The sequence below is a fragment of the Oryzias latipes genome, chromosome 7 (assembly GCF_002234675.1).
Source record: "Oryzias latipes chromosome 7, ASM223467v1".
NCBI lineage: Eukaryota > Metazoa > Chordata > Actinopteri > Beloniformes > Adrianichthyidae > Oryzias > Oryzias latipes.
The window spans coordinates 4,176,883-4,200,382 of record NC_019865.2 but is presented as its reverse complement, the minus strand read 5'-3'; the positions used below and the strand labels follow the sequence as shown (position 1 = coordinate 4,200,382).

General features: G+C 40.8%; 1 protein-coding gene across 1 annotated transcript in view; it reads left to right on the top strand.

Moving 5' to 3' along the window:
• Positions 1-23,500, top strand: part of klhdc8b (kelch domain containing 8B) — a 142,246-nt gene that overhangs the window by 36,495 nt on the left and 82,251 nt on the right. The window lies entirely within an intron of this gene.

Below are 23,500 nucleotides of genomic sequence, written 5' to 3'. Positions count from 1 at the left end.
TTTCAAGTGTAATTAGTTTAAATATTTGCATAAATCCCGGAGCTTTCGGAGTTGTTGATTTCCCAGTATTGCAGTGAGTCTGAAGCGTTAGTTAAACATGCGGCGTGAGAGCCCAGCAGTCAGAGCACTTTCACTCGTTATAGGAGCTCCCGCCGGAGGAACGCTTCACTGCAGAAATGTTGTTTCCTCTTTGCAGCTGCAGTGCAGAACCAAGAGTAATGTTGAAGTGTGTGGAGCTCCTGGAAATATCTTTAGCAACATGAAACTCACTCTGGTTTCAGTGTGAAGGGCTTCTCTTCCGGACTCAGCGTGGCGCACTCAGGTTCCTGGGTTCTGCTCACTGCCGCCGTGATCCTCAGACGTGCTGCAAAAGCCGGTGGAGAAAGAAACGGAGGAACTTTTCTTGCCCGGCTGCATAATTGATTTGACAGCAGCATGTTTTTTTTAAATGCTCTGCTGTTCCTGCAGTGTGGCGTCTGCATCTTCAGGATCCGTCAGAACGTCAAAGGCATGTAGCGAGGCTGATGGAGGTGAGAGTCATGAAGGAGGCAGCCGGGCCCTCATGCTGAGTGAAACAATGTCGCTGCTGCCTGATTTAAATATTAAACCCAGGGCGATTCAGCCAACGACAAGCAGCTTCCTGCTAAATTTATCTAAGACCAACTTATTTATGAGGCACTTTTGACAGAGTGAAACCCTAAATTAAATTAGACAGACATGGGAACAAAAATACAACATTAATAAATAGGTTAAACCAAATAACAATTTAGTAATTTGGTCCGGATTTAAGCAGCAAATAAGATTAAATAAACAAAATATTCCTAGTCCAACAAACGAGGAAGACGTGATCCTGAAAAAAGATCATTTTATATATGATCCGATTTCTTGAGCTATCAGATTTTTTAAGGGTAATCCGATTTTTTGTGACCTAAGTTTCGTGTGTTATGTCGGACAAAAGCACATTATGAAAACGTTTTACAAAATCTCACAAGTATCCATGTTGCAGTGACCAGGTGACAGAGCTGTTCTACATAATAGGCTGGAAGGATTTGCAGGACTGAAAGGTTTCTTCTTCTTCTTGTGCCTTTTTCATATTTTCTGTTCAAAGCTTGTCTCAGTTGTTACCCTGGACATGTATTACGAGGGACAGGTTTGTATAATGAACCTAAAGCCCAAAGTGGTGTATTAAGAGGAGGTTTGTTCCGCCTACCTTAATGCACCTGTCAATCAAAGAAATGTTTGATCTCTGATAAAATCAACATTCATACAGTTGTCATGAAAAGAAAATACAGCTTTGAGAAGATCTTTGAAACTAAAGAATAATATTGTGTTATTCGTGTAGACTTTTTATTATTATGGATCGATGGGAAATTTCGGTCTTTTACAACTCGACCCCCAGTGGTCATTGAGGGAACTGCAACATTTTGTGCTTTCAGATTTGTGTGATCTGAGATCTCAAACTTCTGAGCTTCCTAATCCTTTTGTCCATGTTTTGAACTTTAAAAAAGCTAGATGAATCAAAGTTTGAAGTTCTGCAAAATAATACTACTACTAATAATAATAATCCACAATAAGACTCCTGATTGACTGAAAGGATCTTTTTGCTGAGAGGAAGTAGTTTTCACACTGCTTTAGATCAGTATCTGATTTAGGACAGGGATGCAGATTTCCTTTTCTCAGATAACTTGTTTCTTCTGCTGGGTGTGAAGGCTTACCAAAACTTTGGTTTAGACCAAGTGGTCGGATCTGGATCCAGCAGAATCAGAATTCGTGAAGAACGTTGAACACCGTTTTGGGTTCAGTGTAAATGCACAAACAGGGTAAGAATGGGGAAGTTCTTTTACCTTTGTGTGAGAAGGCCTTGGTTAAAAGCTGCTTGACCAGACCCACGGCCCACTTTTAGGAAGTAAGAGCGACACCGTTGCGCCTTCGGTTTGTGTTGGGTTCTGCTTCTGAGCAAACATTTGGACCTTCCTGATGTCTGTGCTGACCCTGTGTCTGTGCATCTGCCTTTCAGCTCCAATGGTGACAGACTTGGGTCTGTTCCCGTCCTCTTCATCAGCTGCTCTCATCATCAGTCTGCCTCTCGCTGTTTTCCCGTTTCTTCACTTCCTGCGCATTTCAGGGTCGGATGATTAAGCCAGCATTGCTGTTGCTTGGCAACAAGTGTGTGATAGCTGTGTTTGTTTTTAGACTAATCAGAGGCAGCCCGATGATGACTCGTCTGCATTGCGTGCACATCTGAAGACGGAGCGCGTGTATTATGATTTTTTTTCCCTCTCCTTTAAAGCCACTCAGCTGGTTTCTCTTGTACTTCTGAAACACTTTCATTCCTCTCTTTCTGTTTCTTCCTTCACCGTTCCTCTCTTTTACCTTTTTCTGCGAGTAACTAATGGATCATTCCAATATGGTGACGTGTGAACTCGGGTTCTCATCAAAATAAATGTCAGAGAGAGGATATTCAGGAAAAACAAACCACTTATAATGAACACAGGTTTGATCTTTTCAGAATTGTGCATTTTGTGTTCTGTCATTGGTTACCTTGAGTAACCTTGAGTCAGCGCATCCTTCTTGTAGGCTTGTCAGTTTGAAAAATCAAAGGGGTTTTTGAAAGACTCCGACTTTTTTTTTGTATTTTATTTGATCATTTTGCACATTTAAAATCTGAAGTCAAAGTTGTGGGCAGCCATGGTGCAGAGGCAGAGGGGTCAACCTCTGATAGGAACATTGCAGGTTTGGTTCTCACTTTGCCCACCCCTGTGTCAAAGTGTCCCTGGGCGAGAGTCTGAACCCCACATTGGTCCTGGTGGATTTTGGTTGGCCCTGGTGTATCAGTGTGTGAATGAATGTAGGTAGATGGGTGAATGGAGCTGTAAAATACTAAGATCCACTCCGATGAAAACAATGATTTTGGTGTTTTTAACATGTTCTTGTGGCATTTTTCTAACAATAGAGGACACGTATAAAGAAAACTAAACTTAAAATTGCTTTTGTGAGTATTTATTTCATACAGGAGAAACTACGTCCTAGAAAAAAAAAACAGGATTTTGGCATAGTTATCAATAAGAGATCGCTTTGAAAATAGATTTGAGTTATTTATTTCAAGCATTAATTGTAGTCAATACAATGAAAAAACAAATTGCACAGATTTATCAAACTCATTACAGAAATGATGAGATGCTTAGATCAAAAAAGGAAATTCATTTTCAGGTGAATTCCAACTCTGATATTTGTGAGGTTTGTATCATGTTCTTCAGAAAGCTGATACTGAAGGAGCTTAAACTCAGAGATGTTTTAATGTTTTACCCACAGAAATGACAGCTTTTCTGCCTCAGCTTGCTGTGTAGCTCATGTTTTGTCGTCTCCTACAAAAGCCAAACGTGTGGTTGTCGTAAATCCTCTCAGCTTTGAATACAAGACCGGACATATCAGGATACAAAAATAAACCAAAGTCTTGGAAAAACAGTACATTATTCATGAAAGGGAAATATCTTGGTCAGCCGGGTTTTAGCTGTTCCAAATAGTTCACATTAAAAACAGCTGCACTTATTTTTTTTTATTCTTGGGGGGAGTTCATCTCTTATTTAAGACACATCTGCAGCTCCAGCGAGGACTCAGTCTTTTGAGGAGTGAAGCTTCGAATGAGCTCAACTCGAGGTTAAGGTGTGCAGTTCATATACAAACTGTCAATCATCTGTCAACTAAAGTTTGACAGCATTAAAAAAAACAACTGAACAAAGTGTATTCTAAAAACTAATCGACATATTCTATAATAAAAATAAAACCCTACAATAAAGTAATGGGAAAAGTTTAGACGACCCAGCAGCAAAGTCTCTGTCCACCTCTGAGCTTCAATCTCAGTATATCTAGAAGTTGCTGATTGGCCAACCTGAGGAGCAGGACTCAGAACCAGCTGACTGCAAAACTGGATTATTTAGAGGTTGTGAAGTGTTGATTAGTGTTTTAGAGGACATGCAGGAAGGAATGCAGGAAATTACTAGGGTTTCCATGAGCTGCTTTGAAAAAAGATCAAAAGATGATTGGAGTGATTCTTTAAATGTCTGGTTTGCTTTAGCTAAACATGAACCTACAGGTCATCCAAGAAGCATCATCATCTGGTATTGGGGTATGATGGCCTAGACTGGAGGGTTGCTGGTTCAAGTTCTGAAATGTGCAAGATTAAAGATCTTGGAGATCTTCAACGAAGATAGGTTGATTTATGTTTGCATCTCACATCAAGTTTGAACAGAAAGTCCATGTAAAACTGCTCTCTCCTTTACAGTTAGGTTTTAAAAATATACTTACGTCATCGACGGCTGCACAGTGGGGCAGTGGTTAGCCCCGGTTTAAGTCCCGGCTGGGGGGACCTGAAACAGAACACCAATGGGGGACCTTTCCGTGTGGAGTCTGCATGTTCTCTCAGTGCGTCTCTCCGGGGACTGCGGCTTCCTCCCACCTTCCAAAAGCATGCTTCATCGGTTAATTGGTTAATCGAAATTGTGCCTAGGTGTGAATGTGAGTCTGCATGGGTGTGTGATTTGTGGCCCTGCGACAGACCGGCGACCTGTCCAGGATGCCCCCCTGCCAGGGCACAGAAGTGGCTGGGATAGGCTCCAGCAGCCCAGTGACCCCGAAAGGGACAAAGCGGGTTTAGTAGATTAATGATGAATGCATTTAATCCAAAGACAGAGGTATGTGTTTCCCTTTTAATAAATTAACTAGTATCTGAATCTAATCTCAAACCTGTTAAAGACCCATTCTGTTTGGTGTTTTTAACATGTTCTTGTGGCATTTTTTTCATGATGGACGACATATATAGAGAAAATTAAGCTCAAAATTGTATTTTGGGGCAGGGTTGCTCTGTGCCAATGGTCCTGATCATAATTTAAAGGTAAGACAATCGGAGTGGGACTTTAATGAGCGCATCCAACCAGGTGGACGCCAACGGTAGATTCAGGAAACCCTGGAGACATGATGCTTCTTTCAGCTCACCCAGGAACACATCCGATCCCTTTTGAAAGAGGTCAGATTTGGAAAGTTTGGTCTGGAGTCTGCCCCCGTCACCCAGATGGAGATTATTTAAAGTTAATATATCTATAGATTTGACTAATGAACCTTTGCTCAAAAATTCTGACATGCATGGAATGTATTCTTTTCCAGGTTTTTTTTTCTTCTTCTCAGATTTCAACAAGCATTACTGTAATTGGCACTGCGGGGAAAGTCAGGGACAATTAGGCAGATAATTGAGGCTGGAGACCAGAATGTAATCAGGAACATAATGTAGATTCACGAGACAAAATGGAAAAAAATGTCGAGTTTTTGCAATGACGCACAGATGCAGACCGACACAGAAAGCAGTGATCCACAATGCGGCTTTCTGGGCCTCTTGATGGGATCTGCTGCTCCTCTGCCTGTGGATACAAAGTGACCAAAAATTCACAACACACTCAGCTATGCACTTTAAATTAATCTTTTTGGACTTTAAACGAGCCTTCTTAGATTTGGAGCAGTGAATTATTATCGACTAAGAATAGAAGTGCGTTATCTTTGTGTGTTTTTCTACAACTGCATATTCAGTTTTATTCACACACGAATCTGGTTTCTCTCTTTATGAGGACAGTTGTGGGTTATTTCAAGACGTTCATGTGCATTACTCAAATATGAATGAATATCAATCAGAGTTTTTGCACAAGTGTAAAGCATGCGTATGCAATGTGTTTATTTCAAAAAGGCCTCGAGTCACCCAACGTTTCTCTACATGTAAGTACTCTTGAGCAATTCTGAAGGATTTCCATAAGAGTTTCTTTGACCATTTGCTGCTTTTCCAGCCATTGAAACTGAAGATTTTTGTTTGAGACACTTAACAGAATATGAACCATTCAAGGATAAAATTACGTGAATTTTTAGCTTTTTTTGCCCTAATTTTCCTATTTGTTTTTCAGCAAACAGTCTGATTTTCAGATTCCTGCAAAAAAAAAGGCCACTCTAAACCATTCAGGACGCCATTTCTAACAGTTAGGCTGCACCCAAAAATGGGAAAATCTGGACGGCAAAGCACCTAAAAAGAAGGGTCAGAGAGAGGTCGGTGGTCCTGGACCAGCATCCGTTTGGGTGTATTCAGACTGAAAATTTGTTTCAAATTATCGCAGGAGACAAACTCTGGTTCACTTTAGGTGAATCAAATGTGTCCAGTCTGAATACACCAATAGTCACTGTCATAACACATGCCACTTATGAGTCTTTACTTCTAAATTCTTCTCTGCTGCACGAAGGGAAGGGACTGATCTTTGCACCATTAGAGCAGAACTGATTCTAGCCTGAGGACATGTTGAATTCAGATGCAGACAGTTTTTCTCCTCTGAAAAAGCCTCTTGCACTCATCAGAACAAGTCCTGCCGCTGCTTTCTCCGCCTACACATTCTGGGTGGAAAAATATTGAGAAAATCCTTCAAACGATGGTCAGGATGATGTTTATTCTGAAAGTAGATGTGGATGAGAGCAGCGGAGCAAAGGGGTCAGACTGAAAATGCAGAAAAACATCTTAGACCAATGATGGATAACAACTTTGTAGTGTTGATGTTTGAAGTCATTTGATTGCATTGACGGTAGAAATACCAATCATACTCCTGGTTCCACTTTGACCCTGCAAACGTCTACTTTTGAAGAGCCAAACTTTGAGGTGCTGGCTTCTCAAAGCTGGAGGCTGGATTTTCTACAGCTCACCGTCAAATGGCTGAGATTCATCCTTTACCAGCTGTGTATTTCATTTGAAAAACAGATTACTGAGGAGAAACTACGTAAAAACAAATCTCAGCCATGAAAAAAGACAACAGCCTGCAGTTGTTTAAAGCATGTTGTGGTCAAAGTAAAGGACGAAAATCAAAGATGGAGGAGGCTGAAGGAAAATGTCTGAACTGCATCCATTATATCCTCTAAAGCTATGTTCATGGGCTCTTCCAATTAAAAGTTTATATAAAAAATGTAAACACGCTTTTTTTGGGCTTCCGCATTCAAATCTCTCACGCAGCTATGCAAGTTTCTACAGCTGATTTCATGCTCTACGTACAAAACGCGGTCATCCCGTGCATAACAATGGAGGATGATATCATGGACTACCAGTGTTGTCTGGATGACATTTCCTGAATACGGATGAGTGTTCCTTGTTATTGCTCAAAGCAGGCAGGCAGACTGATGACAAAGCTCACACTCAAAGAGATGAACTGTCTGAGAATGAATCACAATTTGATCTGCCTAACCTCATCCAAGGTCTGCACAATGACGGGTCACAGCAGAGAAGACGTTCATGTTTCTGTGGGCCAATTTATTTTTCTAAAGGTTTTCACCTTCAAAATACAAAGCACTGCTGCACCATTAGTATATTTCTAAAGCTAAACAGGAAGTCGGAATGGAAACTGCGCCTCCACGCCTGCATCAGTTTCTCATCCCCAGGGGGATGCTGGAGGCCTCATATTGTAAAAGACATGATTTCTGTTTCATCAAACTCCATCCTGCTGCTTTTCCCCCCCAATCAAGCTGTGGCAGACAGAAGTAGGTGGATTTACTGTGTCCTCGTTTCTCCCTTATTTCTCTCCGTTCAAGCACCTGCCGACTTCCCTTCTTTATCCTTTATGTCAAATTCGATCTCATGTTCCTCTTTTCAAGCTCCTCTATCTACTGAAACCAGCCGGCATCCCCGAATAATCAAATCATTTATAACTTATCGAGTGCTTGAATCCATTTTTCTCCCTAGAAAATGACAAAGTTAACACTCACAGAAAGTTTTTTTTATTGTATTTTATTATCATTGCCATCAACTGTGTAGATTTGAAGCAGTTGGAATGTGTTTTCTAGGGGAACTGAAGAATGCCTTGATGTTTTTATTTATTTGATTTTTTGTATGTTTATCTTTTGCTTCAGTGTCCCACTGTGGTTAAGAAATGAAAAGCAAGATTCAAATTTAAAGATAAAAAAGTTGATCAATGAAAAGTTAAAAAGATTATTGTCGCCGTTTCCACAATAAATGCCTTGCAGAATGCCCACACCGTACCAAAGTAAAGGATATAAAATGACGTGTACTCATGTCACGCTTGTTATTACTTCCTTTCAGGCCCACAGGGCTTTACAGTCACAGTCCCATTCACACACCGATGGCGGCTTCGCCGCCGTACACTGGCGCCAACCTGTCACCACCAGGAGCTACGTGGATTTAGCTCACTGACACATGGGCAAGGCAGGAATTGAACCTGTGATCTTTTGATCGACCGTTCCACCTCACCTGTTTGGAAAATATTTGTTGTTTATTGCTGGGAGGTGTAGAGTGTCTAGAACTCTGGAGAGACAGAGCTCTGACCTCTGACCTCTGACATGTCATTTGAAATAAAAGAATAAAATCTTTCTTCTCAGATTTATGGAACATCTGATAGAAGTTTGGCTTCTGCACGAATTCATTTTCCAACTGAGCGTCCGATTAAATGCTTTCTACATTTTATTTGGTTTACTGGGAAACTGTTTGCAGAACATTCTGAAGAATTAGTTTCTGTGTAAAGTCAGAATTAAACGGTTTTTGATTTAAAAGGAACAAGCTTTTCTGATTCCAATACCTAGTATTTATTAATATTCAGTAATAGAAATGTTTTGTGCTTATTCAGATTATTGAATTAGTTATACGTGATAAAAATAAAAACCCTAAAAGGACCTAAGGAACAGGCAGATTTCTGGTAGGTAAAAAATAAACCTAACAATGTGCAAAAACAGCATGATTGTGGTTTCCATTGTTTGCTGCAGACCAAATTTTATTCAGAATGTTCCAAACGTCTGTGTGGAACATTCTGAATAGAGTTTCCAGGGTGTTCCCCACCACCCCCCAACAATAGCTGGGATAGGCTCCAGCAACCCCACCACCCCAAAAGGGATTCGGCGGGTTCTAAAGATGGATAACTCAAAACTCTTTTTTTCTTTTTTTAATGATCCACTCAGATGAAATTGGTGTTTTTCTGGGATTTTCTTCATGAACGTTACGTGTAAATGAACGTAAAAGCAAAGTAGTACAAGGTAAGAATGTAGCAATTTAAAGGAAAACAGTTAAAAATTGGCTTATAGAAGGCTGTTGTAATATTTTCTGCTTTTCATGTGTATTTTGACTATTAAACAGTAAATCAAAGCTAAAGTTGAGTGTGCCACTTGTCGGTTGTATGAATTATTTCTGGCGGGTTGTGAACGTGAAACATTCAGCTGGCCTCCATTCCGTTAACCGCATAGCCAGAGTAGACATCCATACTACCATTAATGAAATATGTATGCTGGAATTCTTTTTTCTACATTTCCACCCTTGAAAGCGATGAATTGAAAAGACACTTGTCTCTTCAATTCTTTTTTTTTTTCTTCTTCTTTTTTTTTTTGACAACCGCGTGAAAACTGCAGAATCCAGAGAATCAGTCACTTTTGGCTAAAGCTGCAGGGACGATGAAATATCACCCTTTGAGGAGCTCTCTGCATGAATAATGCAGATTTCCGCCTCGCTGGATCTTTGTCCTGCAGAGAGGAGGTGTGGTTCTGTGTGCAGTGCTCGGCGGCCCGGGTCAACATGAAAAACCATCAGTTTACCGCAGAAATCTCTGATCCATCAAGCTGTTAGGTGATGTGGTGGTGCAGCCCCCTCTTTGCAGCCTCCACAAATAATTGACTTATGAAAGTGAGTAACACACACACACACACACACACACACACAGACCCACACCAACTATTTATAGCAGCATGCAGAGATGCTCTGAGCGCTGTGATGTCTTCTTTCCTGCTCGCTTTGGTTTTGATGTCAGAGCACGCTGCTGTCGGTGCTCATCTTTCTCCTTTACATGCCCCTGATGTCAGGAACGCAAAAACAAATCTAATTATTATTGGTTCTTCTCTGGTTGACGGAGCAGAAAGTGGAAGGTCATCGTTCTGTAGTGGTGGCACATTTGAAAAAGTTGACAGGCGATCAGAGCATGTGCAGAAGTGTGTCACATGACCGGCTTGTGTCGACTCAAAGGTTAACTGCGCTAACTGATGTTATTGACTGAGGTGAAAGCGCCTGAAATGCTTGTGTGGAGGCTAAAGTGAACTGACGGCATCAAAATAATGGAGCCATTCTTCTGTGTTTGATTCAAACCTCTTGACTTCATTTGGCATCTGATTCGTTCATTGTGTGATGAAAACTGCTCCAAGTGCCAAATTCTGAAAGCTCATCATGTTACCATTTTTGAGAAATGTTTTATAAAATTCCAAACATTGCTTTAAGGAACAGAGCTTAATGCCCACCATCTTTTAATTTGAAGTGTTGATAACCCAAAGTTAACCAGCATAAAACGAGACGAGAGGAATTAAACACTCCAGTTCTTCTTTTGGCTTCCTATTAGATTCTTCTTTTCAGTGGTTTTATTTTTCTTTGGCCAGTTTAGAAGTTAGCTTTGAGTATCTTCCTTTTCACTTATAATTAAGAGCTAATTAGCTAATTGTCCCACCCCCCCACCCAGATCTAGCATTTATTGCATGATCTATCTCAAAGGATGGTAGTAAAAAAAACCAAAGAAATCTCAAGTTCACACCAAACATTCGATTCGGGGGCATCCTGTTCTAATGTTAAGTCAATGTACGGGTGCAGTCAAAGGTCCTGTTATGAGCGTCAGGCATGGCGGCATGTTTCTGGAGTTAACATTTTTGAATTTTGGTGAGGAATTCTTGTCGCATCTACCAATCAGGAACTCAGCTTTGATCTGTAATGTGTTGAGGACGCGATCTGCGGCCGGACTCCAAAACCAACATGCAGGAGAATCGGATCGTTTCCTCCTAAACCTTGTTTTTTTTATCCGTGTTGTGATGATAATTGCAGCTGGATGGAAGGAGAAGTGGCTGCAGACAAGATGGCGCCCAGACATCATTAGCCGGAAACGGAAATTCTACAGGATTTCAGAATTGTAGCACCTTTTAGTAAAAATGTGAATAAACGGTTCAGTGTGTAACGTGATCTGAAAACAGGCAAAATACAGTAATCGTTTTATTCCTTGCAAAAAGGATATTAACTCAAATAAAAAAAGCAGAGCTTTGTAATACACTTAATACCTCAAAAAGTTGATTTTGCCTGATATACAGTACAGACACACCTTCCCATTCATTTGAATGAGAAGGTGTGTCCAAACTTTTGGTCTATACTGTAGGTCCTTTAACCTTTGTGCTATCCTAGGCACTTTAACGTTGGGAGTTGGGTCATCTAGACCCACTAGACAGTGCTCTGAACCTTTTCTCTTCAATGATTTGTGATCTTCACTGGTGTCCATGGATTACATGAAATCTTTCCACCTGTATCCACCTTTGTCATGGTAGGAAGAACATGTCAAAATAAGGGTGGGGTCATCTAAGATAGCACAAGGGTAAAGAATGACTCGTACTACTTTGTGCTTTTTATTTTCAGCTAATTTGGGATCTTATTAATTATTCTAGTTAATTTTTTCAGCTGGTGAATTCAGCTTTCAAACTACAATTCCAACAATAAAAGAAGATCCAACCTTCCTCTGTCAGCATTTAGCATAGAGTTTTCATATTCAATGCCTTGTTTACTCCTCTAAAAAAGTTAAATCCTTCAATGAATTAAAGATGCCAAGGTATTTGCAAGAGTGTCATTTTTTTCAAGGTTAGTGTGATTTATTGAAGAAGGCGTCAGAGACCAGTTTGATCACTGCTACAAGGTCTTTTGAAAGCGGCAGTCATAATAATCTGTATCTCTTGAAAGCAGCTGAAAGAACCCCATCATCAGTTAGAAATTCTGTCTCTGCCTTCATTTGGAAAAGTTTTATTAGGTGTCATAGACATGACTTTTGGAATACAGCGTTGTGCAGCTGTTCCCGGGCGGAGGTGTATCATGAAAGCTCGTCGGCGCTCAGTGTTTTCCAGTGTCACAAAATGTGACAAAAGTCGGAGCTCGTTCCTGGTGCTTTAGTATAAAAGTGCCGCTGCCGGCTGGAGGTTTTTCAGAGAGCCCTAAAAGCTGCTTCCAATCCTCACCTGCCATGCTGTGAGACCCCATCAGTGAGTCAGTATTTAGGAGGCAGCATGGAGGAACCTTTAGTGACCTTTTGGCATTCGCAATAAAAATATACAGTTTTCTTTCTTTACTTTTTGAATGCTGTTACAGAAATCCAGTTGGCAAAGAAACGTCTTAAGAACCAAAAGGAGGAAACTTTTCAAATCTCATTAAGCAACCAGCACCACATCCGTATACTTTATAGCCTCTATGGTGCAGTCAAGCTGGGGTGCAGAACGGATTACAGCTTTAAGCGGCATGTTCTGGGTCAAAAGGCAGTCAGACCAGGGATAAAGGCTGCAGATGGTGAAGACTGGCAGATGGTGTTCAGAGCGGGTTCGGGCGGGCGGAGGAAAATGGAGGAGAGCGGCTCCGGCTGCAGAGGCCTGCCCGATGGAGGTCCAGTGACGTACGCTGGGGATTGTTAATGAGGAGCAGCTTGACGGGCAGATGACGGGGTCAGGTGATTACAGGAGAGGGACACAGCTGTTGTCCCGATTTACAGGCGTTTTTTCCATCATGCCAGAGTTCCTGTTCAGAAGGACCTGATACCTGATACGGCAAAGACGGAAATCATCTATTTTAGCTGATTCGTTCATCAGTTCTTTTATAATAATAATAATAATACATTTTATTTAAAAGCGCCTTTCAAAACACCCAAGGTCACTGTACAAAGTTAGAGGTAAAACACAATAAAATCACAAGTAAAAAACAATAAATAAATTGGATTCATTAGTAAAATCAGCTAACAGAAAATGAGAAACTGTGTTCCGGAAATGCAAGCTTAAACAGATAGGTTTTGAGTCTGGATTTAAAGATCAGAAAGGAGTCAGTGTTACGGAGGTCTGGGGGGAGAGAGTTCCAGAGTTGGGGAGCAGAGCGACTGAAGGCACGGCTCCCCTGGTGACCATACGGGCCGGAGGGACAGAGAGCTGAAGGGAGGAAGAAGACCGAAGAGAGCGAGAGGGAGTGTTAATATGGAGGAGATTAGAGAGATAGGAGGGAGCCAGGCTATGGAGGGCTTTAAAAGTGTAGAGAAGGAGCTTGAACTTAATCCTAAAGGCTACTGGAAGCCAGTGCAGTTGCTGGAGAACGGGAGTGATGTGATGGAAGGAGGGGGTTCTGGTGATGATGCGGGCACCTGAATTCTGGACTAACTGAAGCTTATTTAGAGTTTTGTTGGGAAGACCAAAGAGAAGAGCATTACAATAGTCGAGACGAGAAGTGACCAGACTATGAACTAAAATGGAGGCGGAGTGGATGGTGAGGGAGGGGCGGAGACGATTAATATTACGTAGATGATAGTAGGCTGACCGAGTAATGCTATTGATGTGGGATTGAAATGATAATGTACTGTCAAGGATGACACCCAGACTCTTTACTTGAGGGGAGGGGAAAACTGGAGAGGAATCGATGGAAAGGTTAAAATTAGAAACTTTGGAAAGGGTGGATTTGGAACCTACGAGGAGTAATTCGGTTTTATCACTGTTAAGTTTGAGGAAGTTTAGGGTGAACCAGGTTTTTATTTCAGACAGGCAGGAGGAGAGGGAGGCAGGTGGAATACAAGAGTTGGGTTTACTGGACAGATAGAGCTGAGTGTCATCCGCGAAACAATGAAAATCAATATTGAATTTACGAAATATATTGCCAAGGGGTAGCAGGTAGGTAATGAAGAGGAGGGGACCGAGAACAGAACCTTGAGGAACACCAGATGAAATGAGTGAGGGTTGGGATTTGAAAGAATTCAGTTGAATAAATTGAGTGCGGCTTGAAAAATAAGAATGAAACCAGCGGAGGGGGATGGACTCGATACCGAGGGCTGAAAGTCTGTGGAGGAGGATGGAGTGAGATATGGTGTCAAATGCTGCGCTCAAGTCGAGGAGGATGAGGATGGTGATGAGTCCAGAATCAGCTGCAAGGAGAAGGTCATTGGTGATTTTTAGTAGGGCAGTTTCTGTGCTATGAAGGGGACGGAAACCAGATTGAAAGGGTTCGAAAAGATCATTTTGGGTGAGATGATGGGAAAGTTGGGAGGCGACTATTTTTTCAAGAATTTTTGAAATGAAGGGGAGGTTAGAAATAGGACGAAGCTGGCTCTGGGGGCCTTGCGGCGGCCCTGCTGGCCCTGGCCTGGGTGGCGGGCTTGGTCGCCCGGGCGGCGGTTGTTCCCCGCCGGTTCCCGTGTGGCGTTGGGGGGATTCCGGCTGCCGCTGCTGGTGCGGTGGGGGTCTTGGGGTGGGGATGGCTGGGCACTCTCCCTCCTTCTTTTCACGTTCCACCATCCATTTTAGAATAACATAAACACTCACCTGAGCACAGGTGTTAGCTCAACAGACTGAATGACTGAAATATTTCACACTAGTTGGTTTTAAGGCATAAGTATGCGTGTGAACACTATCTGTTTTGTGTACATGTCGACAGGGGGACATTTTTGCAACTAACAGGTGTGTTTATAACATTTGAGTGTGTGTGTGGACAGGCTCCGCCCTTTTTTTTTTTTTTTTTTTTTTTTTAACATTTAAACCTTACCATAATGATTAACAACCAGTAAACTTGTTGCTTTATGCTGCTTCATGGTCTTATCCCCCTTCCCCTCCTATTATCCCCCCCTACCCCCCCCCCCCCCCTCTCTCTAACGTCCCTCTCTCTTCTTCCCCTCTTTCCTTTTCCGTCCGGTCCAACACCAAAGATTTTCAAACATGATTGAAATTAATAAAGTTTGGCCTCAATTACAAAAGGGGTTTATTCAGACATACCTTTGGTTTGTCTGAAGATTAATAACCCCTCTTGTTAAAGTAAAATATGTCCAACCCAAGAGGCCCTCAGCTCTCATCTGACTGCCCAGCTGTTGGACAGGACAAGTTAAAAAAAAAAAAAAAAAAAAAAAAAAAAAATAGGAGGAAGATTATGAAAGGAATTGGGGTCTGAGCCGGGTTTTTTTAGGATGGGTCTGACGGCAGCGATCTTGAGGAGTGAGGGGACAATACCTGATGTCAATGAGGAGTGAATAGTGGCACAAATGAAAGGAAGAAGAGAAGGAAGGCAGGATTTAACATGGGATGTTGGTAGGGGATCTAGCAAACATGTGGATGGTTTGGACTTATGGATGAGGTGGGAAATTTCACTGGGATCAGGGAGGAAAAAGGAAGTGAATATATGAGTTACAGAAAATGAGTCAGACGGGGTGGGAGGAGAGGTGGAGGAATGGAGATGCTGATGGATATCTAGAATTTTCTGGTTAAAGAATAACTGAAGAGAATTACAGTGGTCATCTGAATAAAAATGAGGGGGAAAACTTTTAGTTCTTCTTTAGTCTCTAATTTAGACTTCTTTTTTATTTTTTACCAAATGCTGTTAGATTCTGTGTTTTTTAGCTTAGCATTGAGCTGTTTTCGTGTTTAGAATCATTTTTAGCTTCTTTTTTTTTGCCTCTTTTTGTCTAGGAAACTTTCAAAGCAAAAGTTTTTTTTTTGTTTTTTTATGGCTGTATTCACAAAAGTTGCCTTTTTTGTTGCTTTAAAATAGAAAACACACAACTTCCGTTGTGCAATCTCCTTTTTTCCCGGCTCATTCATCAATAATTTGGTTTCATCTTTGTGTTCTCTCTGCTGACTCTTCCTTCTCTTAGTGTGTCATTGTTAACACCATTTCAGCAGCTATTTTACATTCTCACTTAGGATTCTATTAAGTTTTATTAAAAGTATTTTGTTCTTATAAAGCAGATTTACACTACTTCTATAAAACCTATGCCTACTATATATACTATACAATATAATTGCTACAGAACAGAGCAAAGGGGCCATAAAGAATGAATGAATTCTTTTTTTAAATTTCTGCAGCACTTTCCCACCCCATTGAAGAGCCGAAGAGATAAAAGAAAATATAAAAATTGAGCAAATTAAGAACAAAAATGTTTAAATATTTTTAGAGTGAAGTTAACAAAGACAATAAAATGCAAAAAACACGTACAAATTTAACAAAACGGGTTATAAAAAATATGATTCCACCAATTACTGAGCGTTAAAGGTTTTTCAAAAAAGCCAAATTTTTAGTCGATGTTTAAGAATAACAGAATACGTTTTTTTGAAAATTTTAGTCTCCTTTTGTAGAGGATTGCAGGATTTAGATCAGAGAGGTTTAGATTTGTAGAAATGGACATGTAACCCTTGTGCTATCCTAGGCACTTTACCATTGGGAGTTGGGTCATCTAGATCCACTAGACAGTGCTCTGAACCTTTTTTCTTCAATGATTTGTGATCTTCACTGGTGTCCATGGATTACATGAAATCTTTCCACCTTTATCCACCTTTGTCATGGTAGGGAGAACATGTCAATGTATGGGTGGGGTCATCTAAGATAGCACAAAGGCTAAATAACATAATCACATTATTTTTACGTGAAGGAAATTCATTTTTGTTTTTGTCTGCAGCAAAAACGTCCAATTTATTTAAGTCTGCGTCCATGAAATTCAAATAATTTCTAAAATTGCTGTTCTGCCTTTCAGGCTTTTCTTACCCTCTCCTTTTTTTTTCTAATTTCAGAGGAAAACGAACCCCCAGCTCATTTATTAATCAAATCAAACTTTAACTGGTTTGGCATCTCACTGGGACTCATAAATGACGAGTCAGTGTCTGTTTACTTTGGAGCAGCCTGTGTGCTCATTTATGTCCTGGGTTTCATTTGTTACAGCAGCAACACTAAATGATGTTTTGGCCTAAATTTTAGTGACAAAATGTCCTCCCTGTGGGAAAGCCACTCTAACTCATGTCTCACAGAAAAAGATTTGTAAATGTAGAGTCAGACATGCCTTACTTTAAAGCGGTCTGGAGAATGCCAAAAGCAATTTAGAAAGTCAGCGTGTGATTGGTTCAGAGATGAATGTGCTGCAGTCATCATTAACTTTGTTTACAAAGCTTCTTCCAGCCACATTTCACACTCAGATTCGCACAAGTGTTTCCTTAATTCTGCTGCACATAAAGGATCCTACTGTCCATCTGTCTGGAGAAACCCGAAGTGTGATCAAACAAAATGCAGATCACACTTTACAGTTTTCTAAATGTTAAATAAAAGACTAAACAGGAGCTTTAGGCTGGTTCTTCCTCTATATCAGCAGTGTGCCGGTGCCCAATTGATCATGAAGGAAGTATAGATGGATTGCAAGCCATCAAGCATAAACAAACAAAAAACAATGTATCTATTATTTTTTATTAAAAATACATTGACATCAGTCAGTCATCATCCTCGCCGTGTATTGTTTGATGAACACACAGGACAGCCAATCGAACATCCTAAGATACATGGGACTCTGCGCACACCTGTTCCCCTATGAGCGCCGTATTCCACTAGCAGATCTTTGAGTTTTTCTTCCTCCTAAACTTCAGAACAGATGAGTGTTTTGCACCAGACTTCTAACCGTTGATGTAGCTGCTAATGCGTCTCATTTTGTCTCGACTGGCTCAAGGTCGGTCTCTTAAAAAAGAACCTGAAAGAGAACGCACGTGGACCGTTTCTGTTGTCGGACTCGGCACACCGTATGGTGTGGTGCAGTATAAATGACACGAAATACATGGGTCTTCAATAAGCTGTTGAAAAACTTATCATGCTATAATGTCATATTTATCTAAATGTATCAATTAAAATGGTCTAATTCACTTTAAAGTCTGGTTTTTATAAGTCTGTGCATTCAAGTACAAGAATATAACCAGCTCAAATTTTGTTGTTTTCAGATATACATACATGTGTGTCTATATATATATATATATATATGTGTCTATATATAGATAGATATATATGTATATATATTTGTATGTCTGTATGTATATATATATATATATATATATATATATATATATATATATATATATATATATATATATATATATATATATATATATATATATATATATATATATTTACTTGCCCACACCTGCCCATGCAATAGCTTCGAAGTCAATTGTCCAATTACTTATGAGACCATGAAATGAAGGGATTGTGTTTAAAAAATGCTTTAGTTTTTCACATTTTTATGCAATCTTATTGTTCAATCCATGGAATAAAAGCTGAAAGTCTGCACTTCAATGGCATCTGAGTTGTTTTATTTAAAATTCACTGCGGTAATGTACAGAAACTAAATTAGAAAGAATGTGTCTCTGTCTAAATATTTATAGTCCTGACTGTATATATAAAGTTTTGGTAGGTAACTAAGCAGGTCTGCCCAAAATCAGCTTGGATTTTTTGTAAACATCTACTGTTACGGAAACAAGCAAAGTTTAACTAAAAAAAGAAAAGCCATAAAAGTTGGTGGACAAACTCTTAACAAAGAATAGTGCACTTATCATTTATTTTATTAAATATACTTGAGAATTAGTATAAGCATAGCCAGTTTACTATAAACCATGTAGGTGTAAGAAGTATACCACCTGAATATGTTTTCAGAATAAATTGGAACATTTTAAGTTCATAATATATAGACAGTATATAAATAGTAAACTTCAACTGCCTCGTTTTTAGTGTAGAGTAGTTGTACATTTAAATAGACTACTTTTTGCTAAGGGTATTCACCAGCCCAAAACAGTAGACGGTAAAAAACAAAAAATAGTTTTTATGAAACTCCCTTTGATGTTTCACCATATATCAGACCTGCCAGCTTCTTTTTCACTCTTCAGGAAGAGAACAGCATCCCTGCTGTCATCTGAGGGCCCTCCTTTGCAAACTTCCAGCTCTAATAGCCATCGTCATGGAAACGTGCTCACGCGGTAGTTAAGGATAATCTACGTCTTGGTGTGTTGACCGACACTGAAACTTTCATCAAGAAAAGCAAATATAAAAGCTGAACGATGTTTACAAAGTCTAGCGTGAAACCGATCTAAAATTCCTTATTTTTAAACGGTGCTGGTGAGCTGTCAATCATCCTGTCGGCTGTCGGTCGCTAAGACAAATTGGTTTGGAACAGAAGCGTCTGACCTCAAACGCCACCATGCATGTCCAAAACCCCCGCCGTCTGAATGTAAAACCCCTGCAGAGGCGCCGTGCCGCACTCATCAGTTATTTCTGAGGCTCCAGGTGCGAGCTCCACATCTGAATTGTAAATTACCCGGGAAGAGGAGGAATCTGAGCGGCAGCTCGGAGCTGCGCCACGACGACCCGGTCTCCAGGCGAAGATGAGGGGAAAAACAGAACAGGCAGGTGACTGTTGGAAATGTGAAATGGAGAAAAGCATAAAGTGGGGAAAGAAGAAGCAGAATATAAGACACCGACCACCCACACAGCTCACATGTGCATAAGCTGCTTAATGTAGAATTGGGTGGATGTTGGTACAAAGGAGGAAAAACGCCTAAATCCTCTGATTCAGCAGGACAGCTAAGCTCCCAGACTTCCCGTGATTCCCAGGCTATCGTTGTTCCCATCTGAAATCTATAAACACTTGACATTTACATAGAGAGATGTTCCAGGGTGTGAAGAGCTGCTCCATGGTGCTTCTCCTTTTTTTCACACGGCTTACAGAAATACTGTATTTGCTTGAGCAGCCTATCACCACGCCTCATGTGTCTTTTTGAAGATAAGTCTGCGTTTATTTCCCGCCACACTGACAGGTTTTCTAGCTAGGCAAAAGTTATGAAAACCTTATGGGCCATTCGGGGAGAAAAGATGGAAAGAGGACAGGAGAAAGGAAGGCAGTGAGGGGTGGGATGTGACGGACGGATGTGGGCTGACAGTCCCCCAAAGAGGAGAGAAATGGAAGGTGAAGGGACTGACACAGTGGTATTTCTTTGAACACACCAAAGCCAGACTGGCTTCGGTTTAAAAAAAAACACGTCAAAATTACAGATCACAGTACGACAGAGTTTTAGGGCCAGTTTACAAAAAAGATCATTTTTTAAATAACGACTTTTAAGTCGTAAATTTACGAGAAAAAATCTTGTAAATTTATTAGTTTTTTCCTCGTATATTTACGAGTTATTTTCTCGTAAATTTACGAGAATAAAGTCATAGATTAACAAGGAAAAAACACAGAAGGTTTCCGTTAATCGGAGCCTAGCTTGAAGATGAAATATGTGGAGCCTTTTGTGAAGCTTTATTTCCGGATAGGTTTTAAAAACAAAGAGATTCGGTTCATTTTGGCGACTCTAAATCAGATTATTTTCAGTGTAGCCGGATTTCCGGGGTTAGGTGTCAGTATAGCAGAATTTCATATGTGAAATAAGGAGCTCAGAGACATGTTTGGGTGTAGAGGACCGCTGCAGCCTTTATTTTCATTTTCATTCACAAACCCTGAAGTTCATCTGTCACCTTACGTCATGAACCTGTAATCCGAACACCAATGCGGAAGTGAACAGTGTTACATACGCCCCCTCCTCCAGAGGAAACGTTCCGTTTCAACATAAAACAATAAAGAGGAATGAAAATAGTCTGTTGAATTAGCATTAGAACGTTGAAAATGCCAAAAAGTGCTCCTCCTCAGACGGAAGCGTCACACAAACGTAGAGATCCTGTCTTTGGAGGAAGAAAGGATTCAACTGGACATCTGCAGGGACACCGATGGCTTCATCAAAGGGCTGCAGAGATCCTGCAAACCACCCATCAATAAATAAAACATTGATAAATCTTAAATTATACAAATGAGCTTCCAAACATTTGGAACGTTATCAATAAAAATTCAGCTCACCTGTTCCATTGAGTTTAGTCTGTCTGCTCTGCTGCTGCGTGGCGTTCACGCACTGCTCTGTATGCTTACTTCCACTATAATCCCATACATCTACGAGTTTTTTTCTCGTAAATCTACTACTTAAATCTCGTAATTTCCGTAGTATCACAGAAACAGGACAGAGGCTCTGAAAAACTGCAGGACGATCCTAGTGGGAAAAAGGAGAGTTCAAACTGGACTTCCATGTTTCTGTGGATCATCATCTGCCTCTGCTGTTTCTCACTTTTGAATTTGAGTAATTATTATTTTTATGAGGTGGTTCAACGCCTAGCTGGGACCTTTCTGTGTGGAATCTGCGTGTTCTCCTCATGCATGCGTGGGTTTTCTCCAGGCACTCCGGTTTCCTCCCACAGTCAAAAAAAAAAAAAAATAGCTTTATAGGTTGATTAGAGTGTCGAGAGTGTAGCTGTGAAAGTGAATGTGTGTTGTTGTGTGGGCATGCAATGAACTGGTGAGCCAATGCCATCTTCGCCCCACAGTGGCTGGGACTGGCTCCACCAACTGAATGGGACGAAGCTGGTCTGGAAAATGAATGGATGGATTTTTCCAGCCCTGGTCCAAAAAACACTTGAAGCCCAATGAACATGGAATGCTGCCGTTTTCACAGACACTGTCGTTATCAGGAGGAGTGACAGAGTTTGTCCAAAACCAATGTTCTGCTGTTCTGCTTTGTTCCTTTGGGGAGTCATAATTGAGCCACTTACACAAATTGAATAAAAAAATCTAAATGCAGACATGACTGCGCTGTGGTGTAGTGGTTATCGCTCTCATCACACAACGACAAGGCTCTGGTTCAAATCCTTCCTGGGACCTTTCTGCATGGAGTTTGCATGTTCCTCTCGCTCACGCTGGGGTTTTCTCAGAGAGCTATGGCTTCCTCCCACAGTCTTTAGAGGTTAATTGTTGTCTCTTAATTGCCTTAAGGTGAAAGTGCATGTGAGTGTGTGTCCCTGCGACAGCATGATGACCTGTTCAGGGTTTACTCTGCCTTTGCCTAACATTAGCTGGGATAGGCTCCAGCAGCCCCAAAAGGGATTCAGTGGGTTCTGAATAATGGATAGATGGCCAAGTCGTGTGATTGACTGAGTAGTCACTTAGACGTTTATCTTTAACTGTGTGTGATTCTCCACACATTTTATAAAATGTTCAAAAAAAGGAAAAAAAAAAATCAAACCAAGTTTAGAATAGATAAACTGGTCACTTTTAAACCAGGTCTTCAGCTGACGTTCCCCAGTTTGAGGCCAACCTGGATGTAGGAAACTTTGCAGTTCCTTAAATGACCACTTGAGGCACAGTAAATGTGAAAAGTTCTGATTTTATTTGAGCTAAATTTATTATCAAGAGGGTTTTATTTGATCAAGTTCAGTTATAAAGCACCAGTTCCTGACCAAGGTTGTTTTAAGGTGTTACACAAAATGCAAAGAAGGGTCAAACCAACCTCAATTAATTACTGTTGTTATTATAAATGACGTAAAGGGTATAAATGGCGTATACTTACATAGCGCTTTTCTACCTACAAGGACAAAGCGCTTTACCGTCACAGACCCATTCACACACACATTCACACACTGGTGGCTGCTCCGCTGCCAAACACAGGCGCCCGCCTACCACCAGAGGCAAGGTGGGGTTCAGTGTCTAGCCCAAGGACGCTTCGAATCATGGGCGTGCAAGGCAGAAATCAAACCTGCAATCTTACGATCATGGGTCGACCGCCCTACCGCTGCACCACGACCGCCCCGTATACATCTATATAGGACTTTTCTACCTTGATTTAATGCCCTAAATAGTTTACAGTCCCAGTCCTGTTCACCCACGTACACACACACACTTCTAGCAGCTCCATCAGTCCACATCCTTCAATACCTTTTAATTGCATTTTGATGGTAACTTGAATAAGTGACCGACGGCTCTCACTGAAGGCTTCCCTTTAACACTTTCTGTAGATTGGAGATTTCAGAGAAGCCTCCAGCAGAACCACATCCAGTGGCGTCCATCTCTCTTGACCAGAAGAGTCTGATAGGACAGCAAAGAGACAAACACACAGCTCAGTGCTGAAACTCCACACAGTTTTCAAAGAGTAACAATAAAGTCAAACAACTTTATGCAACTTAAATCTAGAAAACCAGGAAAAGCGAGGGCCTGACCCACCTCCTCTGCATGACTGCTTCAGCCAGCGCTGCTCTGCTGCCTTTAAAAATGAAATAGAATGAGACACGCTGTGGTGCCATCATCACCATCACTTTGGTTTCAGTCAGAGTCCAGAATCTTGCTCAGTCAACAATGTAAGCAGTCAGCGTCTGATCGATTCCTGTTAATCAGCTGTCTTTCATTCTCCCATCTTAATTATCAGAATTCCTCCTGCAGTTGCGTCTGTTTCTTCCTCCTGCTGCTCCGACAGTTGGTTTTTCATTAATCGCAGCGATGGGAGCTCATCTGTTCCTCTTTCTCCCTACGATCACTCCTGCTTTTTTCAGTCATTATCACAACAGTTATGATACATTAGTTATGAAAATTAGAAAAACCGAATTATTTCTTTTTCCCCTGTGGCTCTTAATGTTATTAACTGAAAAAATGTCACTGCAGAGTCTGGACTATGTTTGCGGTTCTGTCACAGTAAATATCTTTTTTTAATAAGTTGTACCAGGTTTTCCTGGACATGTTATGTTTTTTAGAGATTTAAAGCTTTTTATTTTGTTCAGTGTGCAGCGGCACGGAAGTATAAATGATAGTTTTAGTAATAT